The sequence below is a fragment of the Andrena cerasifolii genome, chromosome 4 (genome assembly GCF_050908995.1).
Source record: "Andrena cerasifolii isolate SP2316 chromosome 4, iyAndCera1_principal, whole genome shotgun sequence".
Taxonomy (NCBI): domain Eukaryota; kingdom Metazoa; phylum Arthropoda; class Insecta; order Hymenoptera; family Andrenidae; genus Andrena; species Andrena cerasifolii.
In genome coordinates this window covers 20,730,360-20,745,924 of record NC_135121.1, presented here as the reverse complement: position 1 = coordinate 20,745,924, position 15,565 = coordinate 20,730,360, and the positions used below count along the sequence as shown (strand labels likewise).

Sequence of the window (15,565 nt, the reverse complement as noted above, 5' to 3'; positions counted from 1 at the left end):
AGCGCGTTCTATTCACGCCACGTAAATTAATTGTATAATTAATATTGAATATCCTCGGATTGTTTATGCCATTCAGGTGGCCCGTAGAAAGGAAATCCATTGTTTAAACGCGCGACGTCAAAATGTAATCGATATAGTTTTGTGTAAAATGATTTGCACGCTGATTTATGGTGGGCGCATGACACTAAAGAATCGCAAAAATGATCGCCCGGCCGGGAACCAGCTCAGTGGAGAAGAAAAAGGATCAGCGGTGGGAGAACCCCACGTGTTCTCAGATCTTCACCAAAAGGGAAAACGTAGGGCATTAAAATGTTTAAAATTTCTAAATATTATTAGTCCTTTGTGTTTGCAAAAATGCCACGCTCCTATAGTATTCCATTCGCCTGACATTTCGAAATTACTTCCAACTCCACAAAGACGACCTTCAATTCCATAAAGGCACTCTAAACGCGAAACCACATTTCCGTTGACCGACGAGAAAAAATTGTTTTGCGGGGGAAAGTGTGCGATGGCCGGGGCCCCGCTCGATGAAAGTTACGGCAAGAATAGATTGACGGAGCGCTGAAAAATTTGAGCCGCCGAAAAAATTAAAAATGACCTCGGACCATTCGATAACTTGGCGGGAACTATTTCGCAGGTCTCGCGTTTCTCGCGTCGTTCATCAGCAACATTGTCAAGCTGCTCCGCGGAATTACAGGCTTCCACCGATTTCGAGTTTAAGCTGCAAAATCCTCCTAACTTTCCCATTATCGCAACGCAATGCCCCTTAAATCCCTCGACTTGAAAACTCGTAACAAAATTAAAAAACAATTCTATCCCAACGTTCTTTCACTTTCATCATTCTTGACTAAAAAAAAAAAAAGAAGCATAACAACGTAAAGCATAAAAGAAAGTTGAAGAAAATTCTCGTAGAAGAATATTTTCAGGAACGGTTGGAAGGGAGCACGGGCATCGAGTCGAAGTAGCGGCTCGATTTCGATTTCGAGGCTGTGAAACGGAGAACTCGTAGACACCGGGGCCCCCGGAGCACGAGGGAGTCTGCCCAACGCCGTTAGCTTCGAAACCCGCCACTGACTGTCGGCCTGTACACGGCGAGCAGCGCAAGATCGGCCTCGGGCCTCGGCTCTCGCGAGCCAAAGCCACCAGCAACGGCAGACAACGGCGCACGGATGCCGGCGCGCCACCCGTCATACGGCAAGCAGCCTAAGAAAATTCACCGCCAACATTTTTATTCGGTATAGGGTGAACGGACCGCGTCATCGGCACGCTTCGAACGCGAAACGACGCCGGGCGACGCGGCGCGTCGTTCGATGGTCGTCCCGTGCCGGTGGGCCGGCTAATTTCGCGAATTTTGCGCGACATTCCGCAGGCAGCCCGAGGGGAGAGCGCGCTCGAGGCTGGGCAGAGCCGAGAGAGGAGCGTACGCGGCGTATCGCGCGACGGCCACAGCCGACCCGCCAGGCGGTTCTAAGCGAAGTCGTTTTCTCCGCGGAGCCCGCGCGCGCGGTGAAAATTTCTTCCTCCTACTCGCCGAACAGGCATGACTTCTTTCCTACGCTCGATCCGTGCAAACAGCCATGTCCAGATATCGAATGTTCGCGGCGTTTTCAACGTGGCCGGGCCGGGGGAACTTGCATTTCTTGCCGCAACGTGAAAGTCGCCGATATACAGCGTACTCGGATCGGATCGAGGGATCCGGAGGCTTCGCGAAACGGAGTCGGGCGGCTAGAGAAATTCGTTCTTGGTTCACGCTGACTTCCGATCGACGGATAGGTCGGTCATGCAGGGACCGCTGTTTCCGCGGAGACTGGCAAACTGCATACCGTGACGGGTTCGCGAGCCATGTAACGCGGCTCGTCCGCCACGATCCATGGTATTCGTGGATCTGATCGATGCTCGTCTTATGCCCTGCTGCGGTAGCCGAATCGAGTGTGCCACGAGGAGAGAAGGAAAGGACGTAGAAGTGGCTAAGTGTGCGGCTTAGCGTCGGCCGCGGGACCGCGCTCGACGATATTCTGACCGCGGAAACGAGCGCGTACCGACGGTTTAAACTCGCTCGCGGGCGGCACGGCCGTATGCGGCTAATAATATACGCGGGAATACCTGTGCACGGCGGGACACGAGGGCCAGCGAACGCGTGGCTTCGCGACGGAAGTAAAGCGCCTCTCGGGCTTTACGATTGGCCTATTGGCCGGGCATCGTGCGACAGATGAATTGTGGCCAATGAATGTCCTTGCTCTCTGGACGAGGCCGCGGCGACGTAAGCAAGCCATATTCGAACGTTACGAACGTTCTCGCGTGTCCGCGATCCCCGGCCTCTCCAGCGATTGCGCGACGCTGCTTCGAAAACTCTATGCGATTCTAGGCATTCGTGCTTTACGACGTTTTAATGGCACAGGATGGACACAGTTTTATGGAAACTGTACATTAGTTTGCTTTACCGGCCGGGCACGCTGGATCTTCCGGGGAAGACGCATTCTGACATTTCTGATCGGCTCTTCTCTAATCTTTCGCACGTTATTGTTTTTGCGTCAGAATGATTTAGACTTTCCTTCGATATGATTACTAGACTTTCTCATCTAGCGGCGAAATGGGAACTAGACGTAGATCTCGGCCGAGGTGGGGATAAGGAAACATCGAGGAACTCGCGGGGCGTTTTACGACCGTCTTCGAAAGCTGCACGACTCCTGCGTACTTCCGGCCTGGATTCTAGCAAGCACCTCCAGGCGGGTTTCTTTTCGCTTCCGCGAAAAGATAATTCAGCGACTGCTGAAAATACCCTGATGCTGTTCGCGCGGTGTATCGATCCGCCTAATGTTGTTTGATCGGATTAAAATTCGTTCTACTGTCGTTGGGAACATCGTCCGAACCTGTGGGAGAATGTCCAGACATTTCAGATCGGAACGAGGTGGTCGATCTTAGATATAAGTACATATGTTTTAGCAGATATTCAAGGCACATCTCAGAAAGGTTCGTTCAACCGAACGTGGCATCTCTTTGGCATTAAACATTTCATCCAATTGGATTCTTAAAAAATATCGAATAGAAACTTGAGGTGCCTGAATGTGTTTATTAGGGTGGCTCTTATTTTCGACTTTTGAATTTTCTTCGGGACACCCTCCAGAATAGTTTCAAATAATTAAAAAAAAAAAATCCGGAAAAGGTGCCCCTGGGCCCTTAAACATTTAAATCATTATTTAACAGCTCGCGAAGTCATTGATTAATAAAAAAAAATGTCAAAAAAAACTTGTAGATCCGTACAAGGAGCATCTTTTATGTTCTATTACTATTTCTCGTGCGACAAACGGTTTTCGAAAAAAGTCCGAAAAACTAAAAAAAAACTTTTTTTCCTCAAATTTTAAATGCTTCTAGAATAATTTTTATTTATGAAAACGAACAAAAAAAGGAATTTTTATTTTAAAGGAATATTTTTTAAACATTTAAGGGGGGCACATACCGAAATATGCAAAAAAGATAAAAAAAATATTTCTTACTTTCAGTGTTTGATATGTCATGAATGTTTCCTGCAAATTTGGGACCGAAATTCGCAAAAATATCGAAGATATATACATGATACCGAGATAAATATATATATATAATGTTTATGTATCTACTCGTTGCTTCCGAAATTTTAAAAAACAACGAACGGATTTTTCGTCCCCGTCGAATAAAGTTTAATTAAGGAAAGGATGGGTTGTTTATTGCGTCCGCCTTTCGAGTCTTAGTGGAGTGAATTGTAAAAGTGAATGAGGGTTCTCTTCTTAATGGGGTTCTTAAAAGCTGTAAACGCGGAATACTATGTCCATTATTTGAAGTGGCCGTACAGGACGCAGCGTGGATACAAAAACCCATAGAAATTCAGGAAGCACGGCTTCTGGTAGGCAAGAACCGAGGACTGGCCGTTGGCAGTGTCATAAATGCTGAACCGCACCACCGGCACTCATGTAAGATATCCTTGATATATAATAATTAAAGAGTTCTTGTAGAAAACACTGAGTGTCAAAATTGAAAAAAAAAAAAAAATTTATCGGGAAATGTTCTACGTCAGTGATTCACAACCTTCTTTGAGTCGCGATCCCTTTTTATAACACTCAAATTAAAATAAGTATTTCAAAATATAATTCTAACTTACTAATTAAAATAAATAAGTGCTATAAATCGCCAATTACAAACAACTGCGACGACGCCTCAGAAAACACTTCGCCACCCACAGTTTGGAAATCACGAGTCACTGTTCTACGTGCCAATGGTATTTGATGCTATACCTAAGTAGTATCGAATTTGATTTTTCGCACCTTTACAGTGTTCTCTACAAGGACTCTTCAATTATTGCAATTATATCCCAGTGATATACCTACACACATTGTTTCTACTTAAAAAAAAAAAATATTTTCAGATGTTTCAAGTGCCTGCCACTCTTCTCTAGCGTCTTAAGACTCCTTGACTTTCATCCCACCAGCTGATAATTGTTTCCACTGGAAACGCACGGTTTATCTAAATGGAGGTGATGTCCTATCGCCCTTTTTACTTTCTATACATCTAAGTGGACTTTTTAATCAGTCGATAAGCTACAGAGCATCGATGCACACCTTTTTAATCAACGTAACATAAATTTTCCTCCCTCTCGCGTATCGAAGAACGACGCCCAATTATATGTACCTGCCCCTCGCGAGTTCCGTCCTCCTTGTTTGGCCAACTGAGAGTGTCACCAGTTATCTATCGATAATGCTTCAAATTCACGTCGTTATCCAATAGCGGGGCCCAGCAGCTGGAGGCTCCGTGGCACGGTCGAATTAAAAGCACCTGTTAACATACGTTCGGCTCTACAGCGACATGCGGACGACATCGGCAGGTGCTCGTAAGTTAATCAATTAATTTGACAACGGGCGCGTGCACGGGACTTCGGTTTATCCCGTTCCCACGCCAATCGTCGCGAGACACAGATGCATCTCCAAGGATCGAATCTCGGGGAGATACGGTGGTAGTTTTACAATAATCGATCTCGAGGCACGATCCCCCGTTTTCAAAAGAGCAAGTTCGCCGACGCCTCGCAGAATTTCTCCTATCAGCGTGTTATCATCGTCGCCGATGAAATATTTGGCATTCAGAGGTTGTACAATTCTACTAGGGTAACCTGCCCACTGTATGTCTGTTAAAATTAGTATTCAAAAGTCGTTATTTAATCCCCCGAATGTTATTGCTATAAGCGAGCTGTTTTATTACTAAAGTCAGTCATCCCGGAACACAATTCTAGCAATGTTTCATAGTTATATCTTTCATTAAAAGTCTGGCAGAGGATTAAATAAAACATCGGCTAATGACCAGTGTATGAACATAAATTTCTGATGAATGAACAGGGGTACCCCAGTGAATGAACTTACTAGTAAAGCTAGTAAGTTATAAGTAAAAAGAAAAACGCTTTTGCGAGACGTCTGTGGGTGTCCACTCTAAATTTCGATGTAAGTGTCAAAGTGAAATGAGCACGATAGGCGTTAATTTTTCGTATTACACGAGCAACGTTCATTCACTGGGAAGTGTTCATTCATTGGACAGGTCACCCTATGACGTAACAAGTGCCTACCTCCGTTTCGCGTAAAATTCTAGCTGCATCGAGGCAGTATCGCGGTGATTATGGCATTTCAACATCTATCTGATTGGAACTGACGGAGATACTAATTATCTCTACTACTATAACGATAAACGGTGTGGCGCTAATAAAGTGTTCACCTCTGATTCGCATATAATAAATATTTCTGCAATGATTACGATGAAATGCTCTTGACCTAGTCGGCTGAAGACAGTATCGCCCCATTTCCACCACAAAAGCAAAATGAAGTGTCACGATCCCTGCGCCTTAAAAAATGCGTTTAAAGCCCATCGTTCACACCTCGACAAAGAAAACCAGACCCAAACCGACATCGCGGTAGGACTACGCTCCGCAGTCACGTTCAAGTGGATCCGTCAACGATATCCTCGGGGGTCTCTATTGTGTGTTCCCGCGAAGACTGTGGAAACACGCGTTCACCATCTTCCCCCAACGTGTGCCCGCAGCGGCGACTGCAACGCAAGTGGTGGAACGAGGAACAAGGGCAAGAAAGTGGCCATCGGTAGCGGCGGGCGCTGGAAAAGAGCGGTCACGGCTAATAGCGCCGATCGGATCCTCATTACGGATTCCGATCGTGGGCCTCGATAGAGATCGGCAATAAGAATTCCCCGCGGAGGTGGGGATACAGCAGGGAGAAGGACAAGTACCGCGAATTAATTCGACTCGAACCGTCTCGGATTAGCCCCCAAATTTCGTCCCCCCTGGTCGCTGACCGATCGTAAGAACGAGCCGGCGTTTACGTAACCCGACGCAATGACCGCGTAAATACAAACAGATAGCGCGCGCTGATGCTCGCCGTATTTCCCGATCGCCGTTCAAGATTTATGCAAATCGATATAAGCGGTGGCGCTCTACGCGGCTGCGACTTTATTAGTCACCGCGATAAAAGGGAGGAGAGAAGAGGAACGAGAGAGCGAGAGAGCGAGAGAGCGAGAGAAACGGCTACGAGTGTCATTGATCGTGAACGCGTGCTCGCGACCGTTATCGCGCATAATTACAGGAGACATTTATTAATTTCTTACCATCGGCGTAATGCGAATTTCAAAGCGGCCGGCTGCGACAGAGCAGAGCGGTTCACCACCTGCCCCCTTCGCCCCTACGCCGCCGCGAAAGCCATCGACCGTTTCATTCATTCATGCGTTTCGACGAAGTAACGCGTATCAATAAAGCGATGGGGAACTTATTATTCATTAACCGGCTCATTGTCACGGACTGTTGCGCAACTCGCACGGGGATGCGGCGTTTGTAACCTTGCCAACGCCACCCCGCCCAGTCCCGCCCGCCACTCGGTCCCGCGATTAATTAATTCTTAACAGTTGAACGTTTAATGAGGAGCGCGACGGATAGAGCCGGAGCGCGAGAAACCACGCGCGTGCATCGAAGCGCACGCCCGCGTGCGCTGCCTTATCGGTGTACGGGAGCGATAAGGCTGCCTTTATCAGCGATAAGGTTGCTCCTCGAGTCTTCGCGCTATCTCGCCGACACGCGGACGTCTCGGGCGCAAAAATATCTGGTGCGCGAATTCTGCGCGGGCTAGTAGACGTCGGCGACGATGGAGTCGCGGCAATCGGCGGTAATCGCTGTGGAATGTATAGGATTCACCTAAACGCTGCTTTCAATTAATTTGCTGGCCGCGCAGGGGTCGACGTGCCGGAGGACGGAGAACCGTGGCCCCATAAAACAGAGTCTCGCTTCGCCTCTTTCTCCTCCATCTGCCGGCTCCTCTTTCCGCCTCTTTAACCCTGACCTCCCGTAAAATACACCGAGAAAAAGACTTTTCCAACGTGTACGCACGAGCGAGCCGCCGCTGGCCGAACTCATGAATGGACCCGCGGCTCTATTTACGAGCGCGCGACCTGCTGCTTTTATATCGCCGTCTCGAGCCACTCTTTCGCCGCTTCCGGAGCACAGACGCGGCCACGGGCAGACGATTTTATCCTCCCCGGACGCGACAGCGGCGAACGACGCATCCTTGCGCGGTCGCTCACCATCCCCCCGAGGGGGTGATTCCCCATTCGTCGTCCATCGAGAATTCTGTATGCACCGTGGCCCTGATCGCCGATTTCATTCAAAGCTCGCGCGCGACCAGTGTGTGCGTATTATTTCAATTTACATACCGTAAACTGGGGGACCACTGGCAGCTACTTACCATGTATTAAAGAAGGAGAGGGATACAAATTCTATGCATTTTGACACTTGTCGAACGTTCACGAAACATGCAATGTTATGATAGGATAAAGCAGATGTAAAAATGGTAATTTTTATATTATGTAGCAAAATGTTCCCCTAGTTTACGGTGACTCGCAGGGATAGTTAGAAATCCAAAGACGCGGTAGGCCGCGGACATCTAGGCAAATGTCTAGATGTTACATTTTATCTTCGCATTATTAAAATATCCACGATATGGGTAGTGGAATGTATGAACGCAGCATTTTAGCTGTGTATATGTAGTCGTGTCATCTTAAGCGCAGATGGAAAGCACCTTTATGTACTTGCAGCTCATTTTCATTTCACATATTTTTTTTATATTCTAATTATTATCTTCTTTCTTTTGTGATTTATTTGATTTCATATACTTGGCGTAATTTTTTTACTTTTTTGACGTTTCTTTTATGGGGTTGAAATTGACTACTTCGCGGAATATGCATTTTTGAAACTCAGGAGTAGCAGAGCAGCGCTGAAAATCGATATATTGCGAACACACAGGGCTTCGTTTAAAAGGGACAGGAAGTTGCAGTTGGATTTTGCTGGATTTCTTCGTTACTCTTCCTCGTTATTAAGGCACCGCCCACTCGAATCGCGTTACTCACCCTACAACAGTGGTACTACGTACTATTATGTCCAATCCTCGACTCTCTATCAAAGTTGCAACTTTCCATCCTGTGCTTCCGAGTTAAACGGTTCATTAATGCATTTCCAGGAACCGTGTCCGACTAATGCATGCCCACATTGTGCGCGCAAACTGCGCCACGGAAGCGGGGCGATGGAAACACTGTAACGGTACGGAATATGTCCCGCGACGAACTATCATTTTTCTCAGGTACTACTACATTTTTCGCTCGATACCAATCCTCGGCCGTCAAGCTCCACGACATTCTAGCGACGCGTTTTTCGCCCGATATCCCTTCGCGGCGATATTGTTGCGCGTTTCCGCGATCTTGCCGCGGACCTCGGATTCCACGAAGAGAAGCTTCGAGGGAAGCGAAAAAATCGAGGCGTCATCCGAATGGCCAGGCGAGAAGAGGGCAGCGTTCCTGCGCCCTAGGTATTCCGGGTCTCGCGAAATGCCGTCACGTCCCGGTTATAATTCAATCCAGCCGGGCGCGCGTGTTTTGAGACGTCAGAGGCAAGGAGGCACCGTGACCTACGTCAAATTTCACGGCCCTCGAGCCGCGGGCCCGTTCCGATCCACGAGCGAATCGTCGCGTCGCCGAACAATAGGAATTCACGAATACACGCGCAAGCGCTAGAAAACTCCGAGCGGCACAAGTCGGCGCCGAATTATGCGACCCCCGGCGCTCCCACCATCGGATTCTTCGGATTCCACTCGAACGGGGCAGCCCGCTCCACTGGCCTTGTGTCGTTGCGAAGCTTTGCAACGCGTGAATTTTAATTATTCCCGCGAAATGCCGCGCGAATCACGGGGTACGCTTGGGACTGCAATGGTTGACGATCCTCTTTTCTCTAGGCTGAACAATCGCTATGGAAACGGATACCTAAGTAGTAGTCCAGTGAAATTAGACGGAAATCTGCCCAATCTACGGAATAATTCCCACCAAGCTAAATTCTGGTATGGGCCTTTATTTGGTCGTTTTAAGCAATATGTCAAAAGTCCCCATCGATCCCACCGCCGCTAAAAATTTTACAGAGGATTGAAAAAAAAAACTGTATTTTTGCGACAAAAATAGTTATTATACAATTTATAGCTTAGGAAATTGTTTAATAACTATTTTTGTCGCAAAACTGCTAGATAACGAGGTATTCGCGAAAAACAGTTGTTTTCTTTCAACCCTCTGTAAAATTTTTAGCAGCGGTCGGATCGATGGGGACTTTTGACATATTGTTTAAAACGACCAAATAAAGGCCCATAGCGAAATTTAGCTTGGTGGGATTTATTCCGAAGACAGATCCTAATTTCACTGGATTACAGGTACTTGGATTTTGAGGAGAGGCGCGGATAGTTGTATCGACGTCGCGCGATACGTCGCATCCATAGCCACGCTATCCGTATGATCTGGTGAAGAGGCCAATGACGTTTTAAGTGGCGTTTCGGGCAGCGCCGTTAAAAGCGGCGCCAGGATCCCGGCCGTGACCTACGGCAACTTGGATGGCAGCGGGCGTCTGTTCGCGCGCCGCTATCAGCCCGGATCATTAATATATTCCAACGAACAATGATTCACGTCGCGTGCCCACGCGGCTCGCGGCGCACGCCGAGCTCTCCGCTCTCCGCGCCTGGTGGGGACAGTCCGGTAACAGGAACCGAAGTGTCGTAAAACTAATCTCCGAGATACAAATTACATAATCCGCGCCTGACCGTTTCTCTTTTCCTCGCGGTCTCTCCCTCCCTCTAATAAATATCTCCGCGGACTTATGAATGGCCGCGCGAGCCCGACGGATCCGACCTCGACGCGATGTCACGAAATTATTGGCACCGGCTGATTACTCCGGTTCAACGCCGAGTCGCTGAACAGTCTCGGGTTACCATTTTCCCACTGCCTCGCTGTAATTCGACGAATGGCACCACTCGGCCTGCTGAAAAATCGCCGGGAAAATTCAATGCCCCCTTGTCGATGATACCGCGCACTGCGAGCCGCCTATACTATCGCTTTACAAGACGCTATCTGGTCCCGGATCGCACGCAACGCGTAGTACCATCCGACCAATTAATCGGACCGCATTAACGCCTTCCTTAAACGGCCCCGAACGATTACCAAATTGGCTATACAATGGAGCGGCCTTTATTTATTACCCACGCGGCCGGCTCACATTGTTGGCGGGCACACGGCATGGCAAAGCGGCAGCCGAGCAAAATATCCCCGCGCCTTATAAAGAGCCACGATACAAATCACCTAATCTCTCCTGGCCTCTCCATCTCGCATGCTCCTTCGTCCCTCCTCCCCCTTAAGCGACCGTTCTCTTAGTTTCCCCGCGTTCACCTCCGTCTCCATCCCCCGCCAGCCCATCCTCCTCGTCGTGCAAGCTTCCGCGACCGCCACACGTTCGTGCACGACCTGCCCCAATGTCTCTTGCCCTGCTTCGCTCCCTTTCCTCCCTACTCCGAAACGGAGCGCCCGCGATCCTCGTCCATCGGCCCTCTTGCCCCTCTCCGTGTCGCACGCATCCATGCATTATAAATATCTCCAAATATCTAGCGTTCCTTCTTCAATCGGACGAGGACGTACGAGTCCCGTTCCCGGGCCACGGGGATGAACAGAGAGGGAGGGAGCGGACGGACTGTTATTCGGTCGATGCCTTCCTCCGCGCGTTTCCCTCTACGCGTGCACGTCGCCGTTGCGACAGACTTCGTTATCAATGGCCCGGGGACGGCCACGTGCACGGCCAGTCGATACCTCCCATCGTTTTCCGATTTTCAAGGGTTCGACCTCGTGCACAGCGCGGAGGCACCGCTCCTCCACCTGTTTTTCCACGATCCCAGTGACAGAACACGCTGCGGTACTTCACCTTACTATAATTCCCATTTGCGCGTTCTTGCTCCTGGCCACGGACTCGTCAAGATTTTGTCGACCCGTTAAAGGCGGAGCCACGACAATAAAACGTGCATACGATTTTGCCCACCGAAAAGTAACGACAATAGTAGGTATTAAGTTCTATCCACGACGTAACGAGCCTCTCGAAACCAAACAACTTTGGTCTCAAACATTTCTTCCTATCTGAAAAATTATACAAGCTATTCAGGTGGTTTGCCCTAAAAATTATTTTCAACGTTATTTTCTCTACGATTCTTTGATTTGCATTTTCTGTTCTTTAATTTTTGGTTTTTAGCTCTTATGGATTGTTTTATATTCGGAGTAGGAGTTTTCTTCTTTTTGTTGCTTGAAGTAGTGGGGTACGGTTTTACCACGGACGGTTGTGCCCCAAGACGCAAGCACCTACAATCAACTGTTGAAATTGCATTTAAATTTATTTATCTTCAAATTTCTATAAAAATAATTAGTTATTCTTATTGTAATTAAAAAAAAACAATTATAAAATTGCGAAACGCGTAGAAGCCCAGTAAATGACCGCATACTTTTAATAAGAATTGTACTTATTAACCCGGCCGGAGGCGCACCTCATATTGTAACACAGGTTGTCGCTACCGGGTCAAAAATACCCAAAATTGAAACGTAAAAATCCACGGTTTCGGAATATTTCTTTTAACTTTGTAATTTTTATGTTAAAGTGCAGTGTTTTAAGAATCAAACAAAACTTATGAAATATCTTAAAATCTTTATTAAAGTTCCTTAAAAAATTGTAACAAAAACTGAAACAGTCTTCATATTTTCGCAACTAGCGCCTCTGTGGTAAATTTTACCCAGTGGCACCTCCCGCCAAGTTAAAAGTGCAACTATGCTCCATTTATAAACATATAATAATGTTTAAATTTATAATTGACATTTCTTTGCCTAATGGTCATTCACTGGTATGCGGTAAATTACTGATTTACCCTACTCTACTTAAAGTCAGTCGAAAATAAGATCGGAACACTGTAGAAACAGAATAAATTTCGTCACGAATCTCTGTTGAACTGATAAATACACTTGCTTTTGAATAAACCTTCCTTGTCAATAAATTATGATTTTATAAATAGAGTAACGCTGCTTAACAACAGATAGTTTAGACGAAAAACTCTAGGAGAAATTCTAGTAACTATCAACACAAAACGCTACAACCGTACCGCATATTCGGTGCTCGACAAACTGCTCGCCAAAACATTCTTAGTATATATCTCCACGTTACGCGCTGTCTCGGCGAATGATGGGCCTTTCGACTCGCGATCGGTGACGTTCGTATAGATCGCCCAAACATTTGATAATCGACGAATAGCGAACATTTGCCCACGGTCGCTAGATCCACATATGCTCGCTGAACGACGAGCATTCGTTATTCGGCACTCGCCTGTTGATCAGAAATTCAAAGCCGATGGTTTCTTCTGCCCGTGGATCGGCCAAGCTAGTCGCGCGTCAACGTAACGATCGATTTACTATTTGCGCCGAATTAGCGCAACGCGATGCAACTGCAGTCACGCGCCCGTCTGACCACACACCGTACCGTTACTACTGTCGACATCGCCTACTTGTTTACCCGTATATCAGGGTCGTGGCGATCGGATCGAGAGGCTCCTTTGGCTTGTTTAGCAGAACCATTAACGCGTGCGAGATTATCGCCGAACCCCTCTTGCGATTGCACGAGCACCTCTGCTTTGGAACGGGGGAAGGAATTCATCATAGTCCGGAGGGCAAGCAACAGTTTGTTACGTGGAGCAGTCGCTTTATTGCTGCCCAATGATCTTCGAATAACAGTGTGGCGCAAGCATGAGAAACGGCACGCGAACAAGTCAGCGGCAGAAGCAGAGGAATTAATACTTCTCTATGATCGTGAATTTTCGGTAGCTTCGAATGTGATTTCGTTGCTGGAATTTCGCTGCGAGCTGTTTCCCTTCCACCGGAATAAAAATGTGTAATATTGGGACGGTTCTGTTTAATCCGATGAAAGGAATTTGACAGAAACTGTTTATCTCTCAAATATATGAGGTTTAATATTGGAAGGGTATAGATCTGGGGTTTTATTGTACTTGGGGTCTCGCTCCTACGTAGATAATGCAGGAAACAAGTCAATTTTTGTATCAGCTCACAGTCGCGGACTTTAAATTTTGCCTCTCCAGTGGCGAGATGTATCGCTCGGTGAAGTTTGTAGTTGGAAATAAGCGAAGTGTTAACAGCTCGATTGTAAATAAAAAGAGAATTACAGGACGGGTATGTCTGAACGATTGCAGCCTCTCTAGCTCATAATAAAAAAAATTATTCATAAACTGGCGCAACGAGCAAAATGCAGCTCGATTTTTTTTCGTTTTGAAATTTCGCGGTATATAATATATACGGTAATTTTGTATTCTCTCAAAAAAATGAAGGAACAAACATGGGATAAAAATACGCTCCCATTTGAAACGAAGCAAAACGCGTGCCAAATATCATTTTTATAAGTCCCGTCGGGACCTGACGGCAGCAAAGCGCGAAAAAACAAGCGGAATAAATTTAACACTGTTAAATTCATGGATCATACGAGATATAACTTCGCTGCACATATCTAGTTCCCCGAGCGGTGACCACGTTTTCGAAGCTGCATTGTGTTTCCGCATCCGGGGCGTCGGGAAGAAGCGGCTACAAGAAAGCGACGCCTCGTCCTCTGTATCTCCAAATGTGTAATTACTCTGAATCCCTCCTACGCTGGTTTTGGGCAAGAACCTCAACAACGATGCACTTGACACGATACCGTCACGTGCAGACAATGCGATTTTTTAAATCGTTAGCATCGCTGCGGTCGGCTGAAGTTAGATAGAGCTGCGGATGAAAAGAAGTACGCGTCGAGTACACGTTTGTTCTCCTATTCAGAGTATAAAATTTCATGGAAGACCCGCGACAGTGTCTCGTAACAGATTTGAGACACGAAGTAAAGTAATTATCGTAGAGGCAAGTTGGGCCAATTTATGCAGAAACCACAATGATCGGAAATTTAGTAAATTTTGTTAGGAGATTTTAATTGTTAAAGAAAAGTACCTTTATTTCTATTCTTCTATGTTGTTTAATGGGTTATTTAATAGCGAGTAGTATAATTAATATTACTTTAAATTTTCTGCAGTTTTTGTTTTTAAGCCGTATAATGTAAAAGTTGTTCTATGGGTTGGTAATTTTTTGCAAAATAAAGATATGGGATCCGTATGTGCTGGGTTTAACTAATTTTTTTGCCATTTTGAGGGTTGGTAGGTTTCCGCGTAACTTGGCCCAATTTCAATTTATTAGTGGGAATAATGTAGACGCGAAAGCGACTTTCATTTTAGTTAGGCTATCGAAGATGACCGATTCCTTCCATACTACATATTAACGACTGTCGATCGACGAGTCGCGCTGGGTCATTTTCAAGAGCGCTTCAATGCGCTTTAAAGTGTACTACAGCGTCGTATGAACTACGCGAGGAGAATTTGATTGGACGCAGCTAATAGAATCTCCCGACATACGAAATGCACCGCTACAGCAATTGCGGCGAATTATTAATACTATCCACCCGACGTCCGGGCGTGCAGAAATTCCAAGTGGAGTCCCAGTGTTTTCCAATCGACGGACAGCGGTCTGCACTGCGCGCGTTAAGTTCGATGCAATCAAACTATGCAGTCGATACTCCAATGGGGAACTTCGAACTTACAGTTGCTTGCAGTTCCTGCTCGAACCGTGAACCCTTGAACCGCGAATACCAAAAAAAAAAACACGCATTCGACACGATCCATTTCCCTGCAAATAAATCTGATCCCGTTACGATCTACAGTCCCTATCTTCGGGAAACATCCTCGCGCGCAGTTTCGTATTTAGCATGGGTCAGAATTCACCCCGTACCCGCCGCGCGAGCTTTAAGTACAGAAATATAAAATTGACACGATTCTAAACGATCCGTGTAATCAGGTCGTGGATCATTTTCAAGACGCGAAAACGATCGACCGACAGAGTATCGATCGAAGTTGAGAGCCCTCGATTGGCGTACCTGCCGACAGAGGGCATGTGGCGAAAATACAACCGCGTTATTCGCGGTCGTTGCGTTTTCACCTGACAAGTGAATCGATCAAATCCCCCTCCCCTTCTCCTCCTCCTCCTCCTCCTCCTCCTCCCCCCCCTCCGCCACCCTGCGTCATCCACCTCCTCGCCGCTCTTCGGTCTCTTTTGGTGGACGCTTCGTGGCGGAGTTCGATCG

The 15,565-nt window shown here is 46.9% G+C and overlaps 1 protein-coding gene across 5 annotated transcripts in view; it reads right to left on the bottom strand.

Annotated features, from left to right (window-relative positions):
- The window catches only part of Tara (SERTA domain-containing protein 2 taranis), a 250,490-nt gene that overhangs the window by 50,534 nt on the left and 184,391 nt on the right, over positions 1-15,565 (bottom strand). The gene's annotated exons all lie outside the window — the stretch shown is intronic.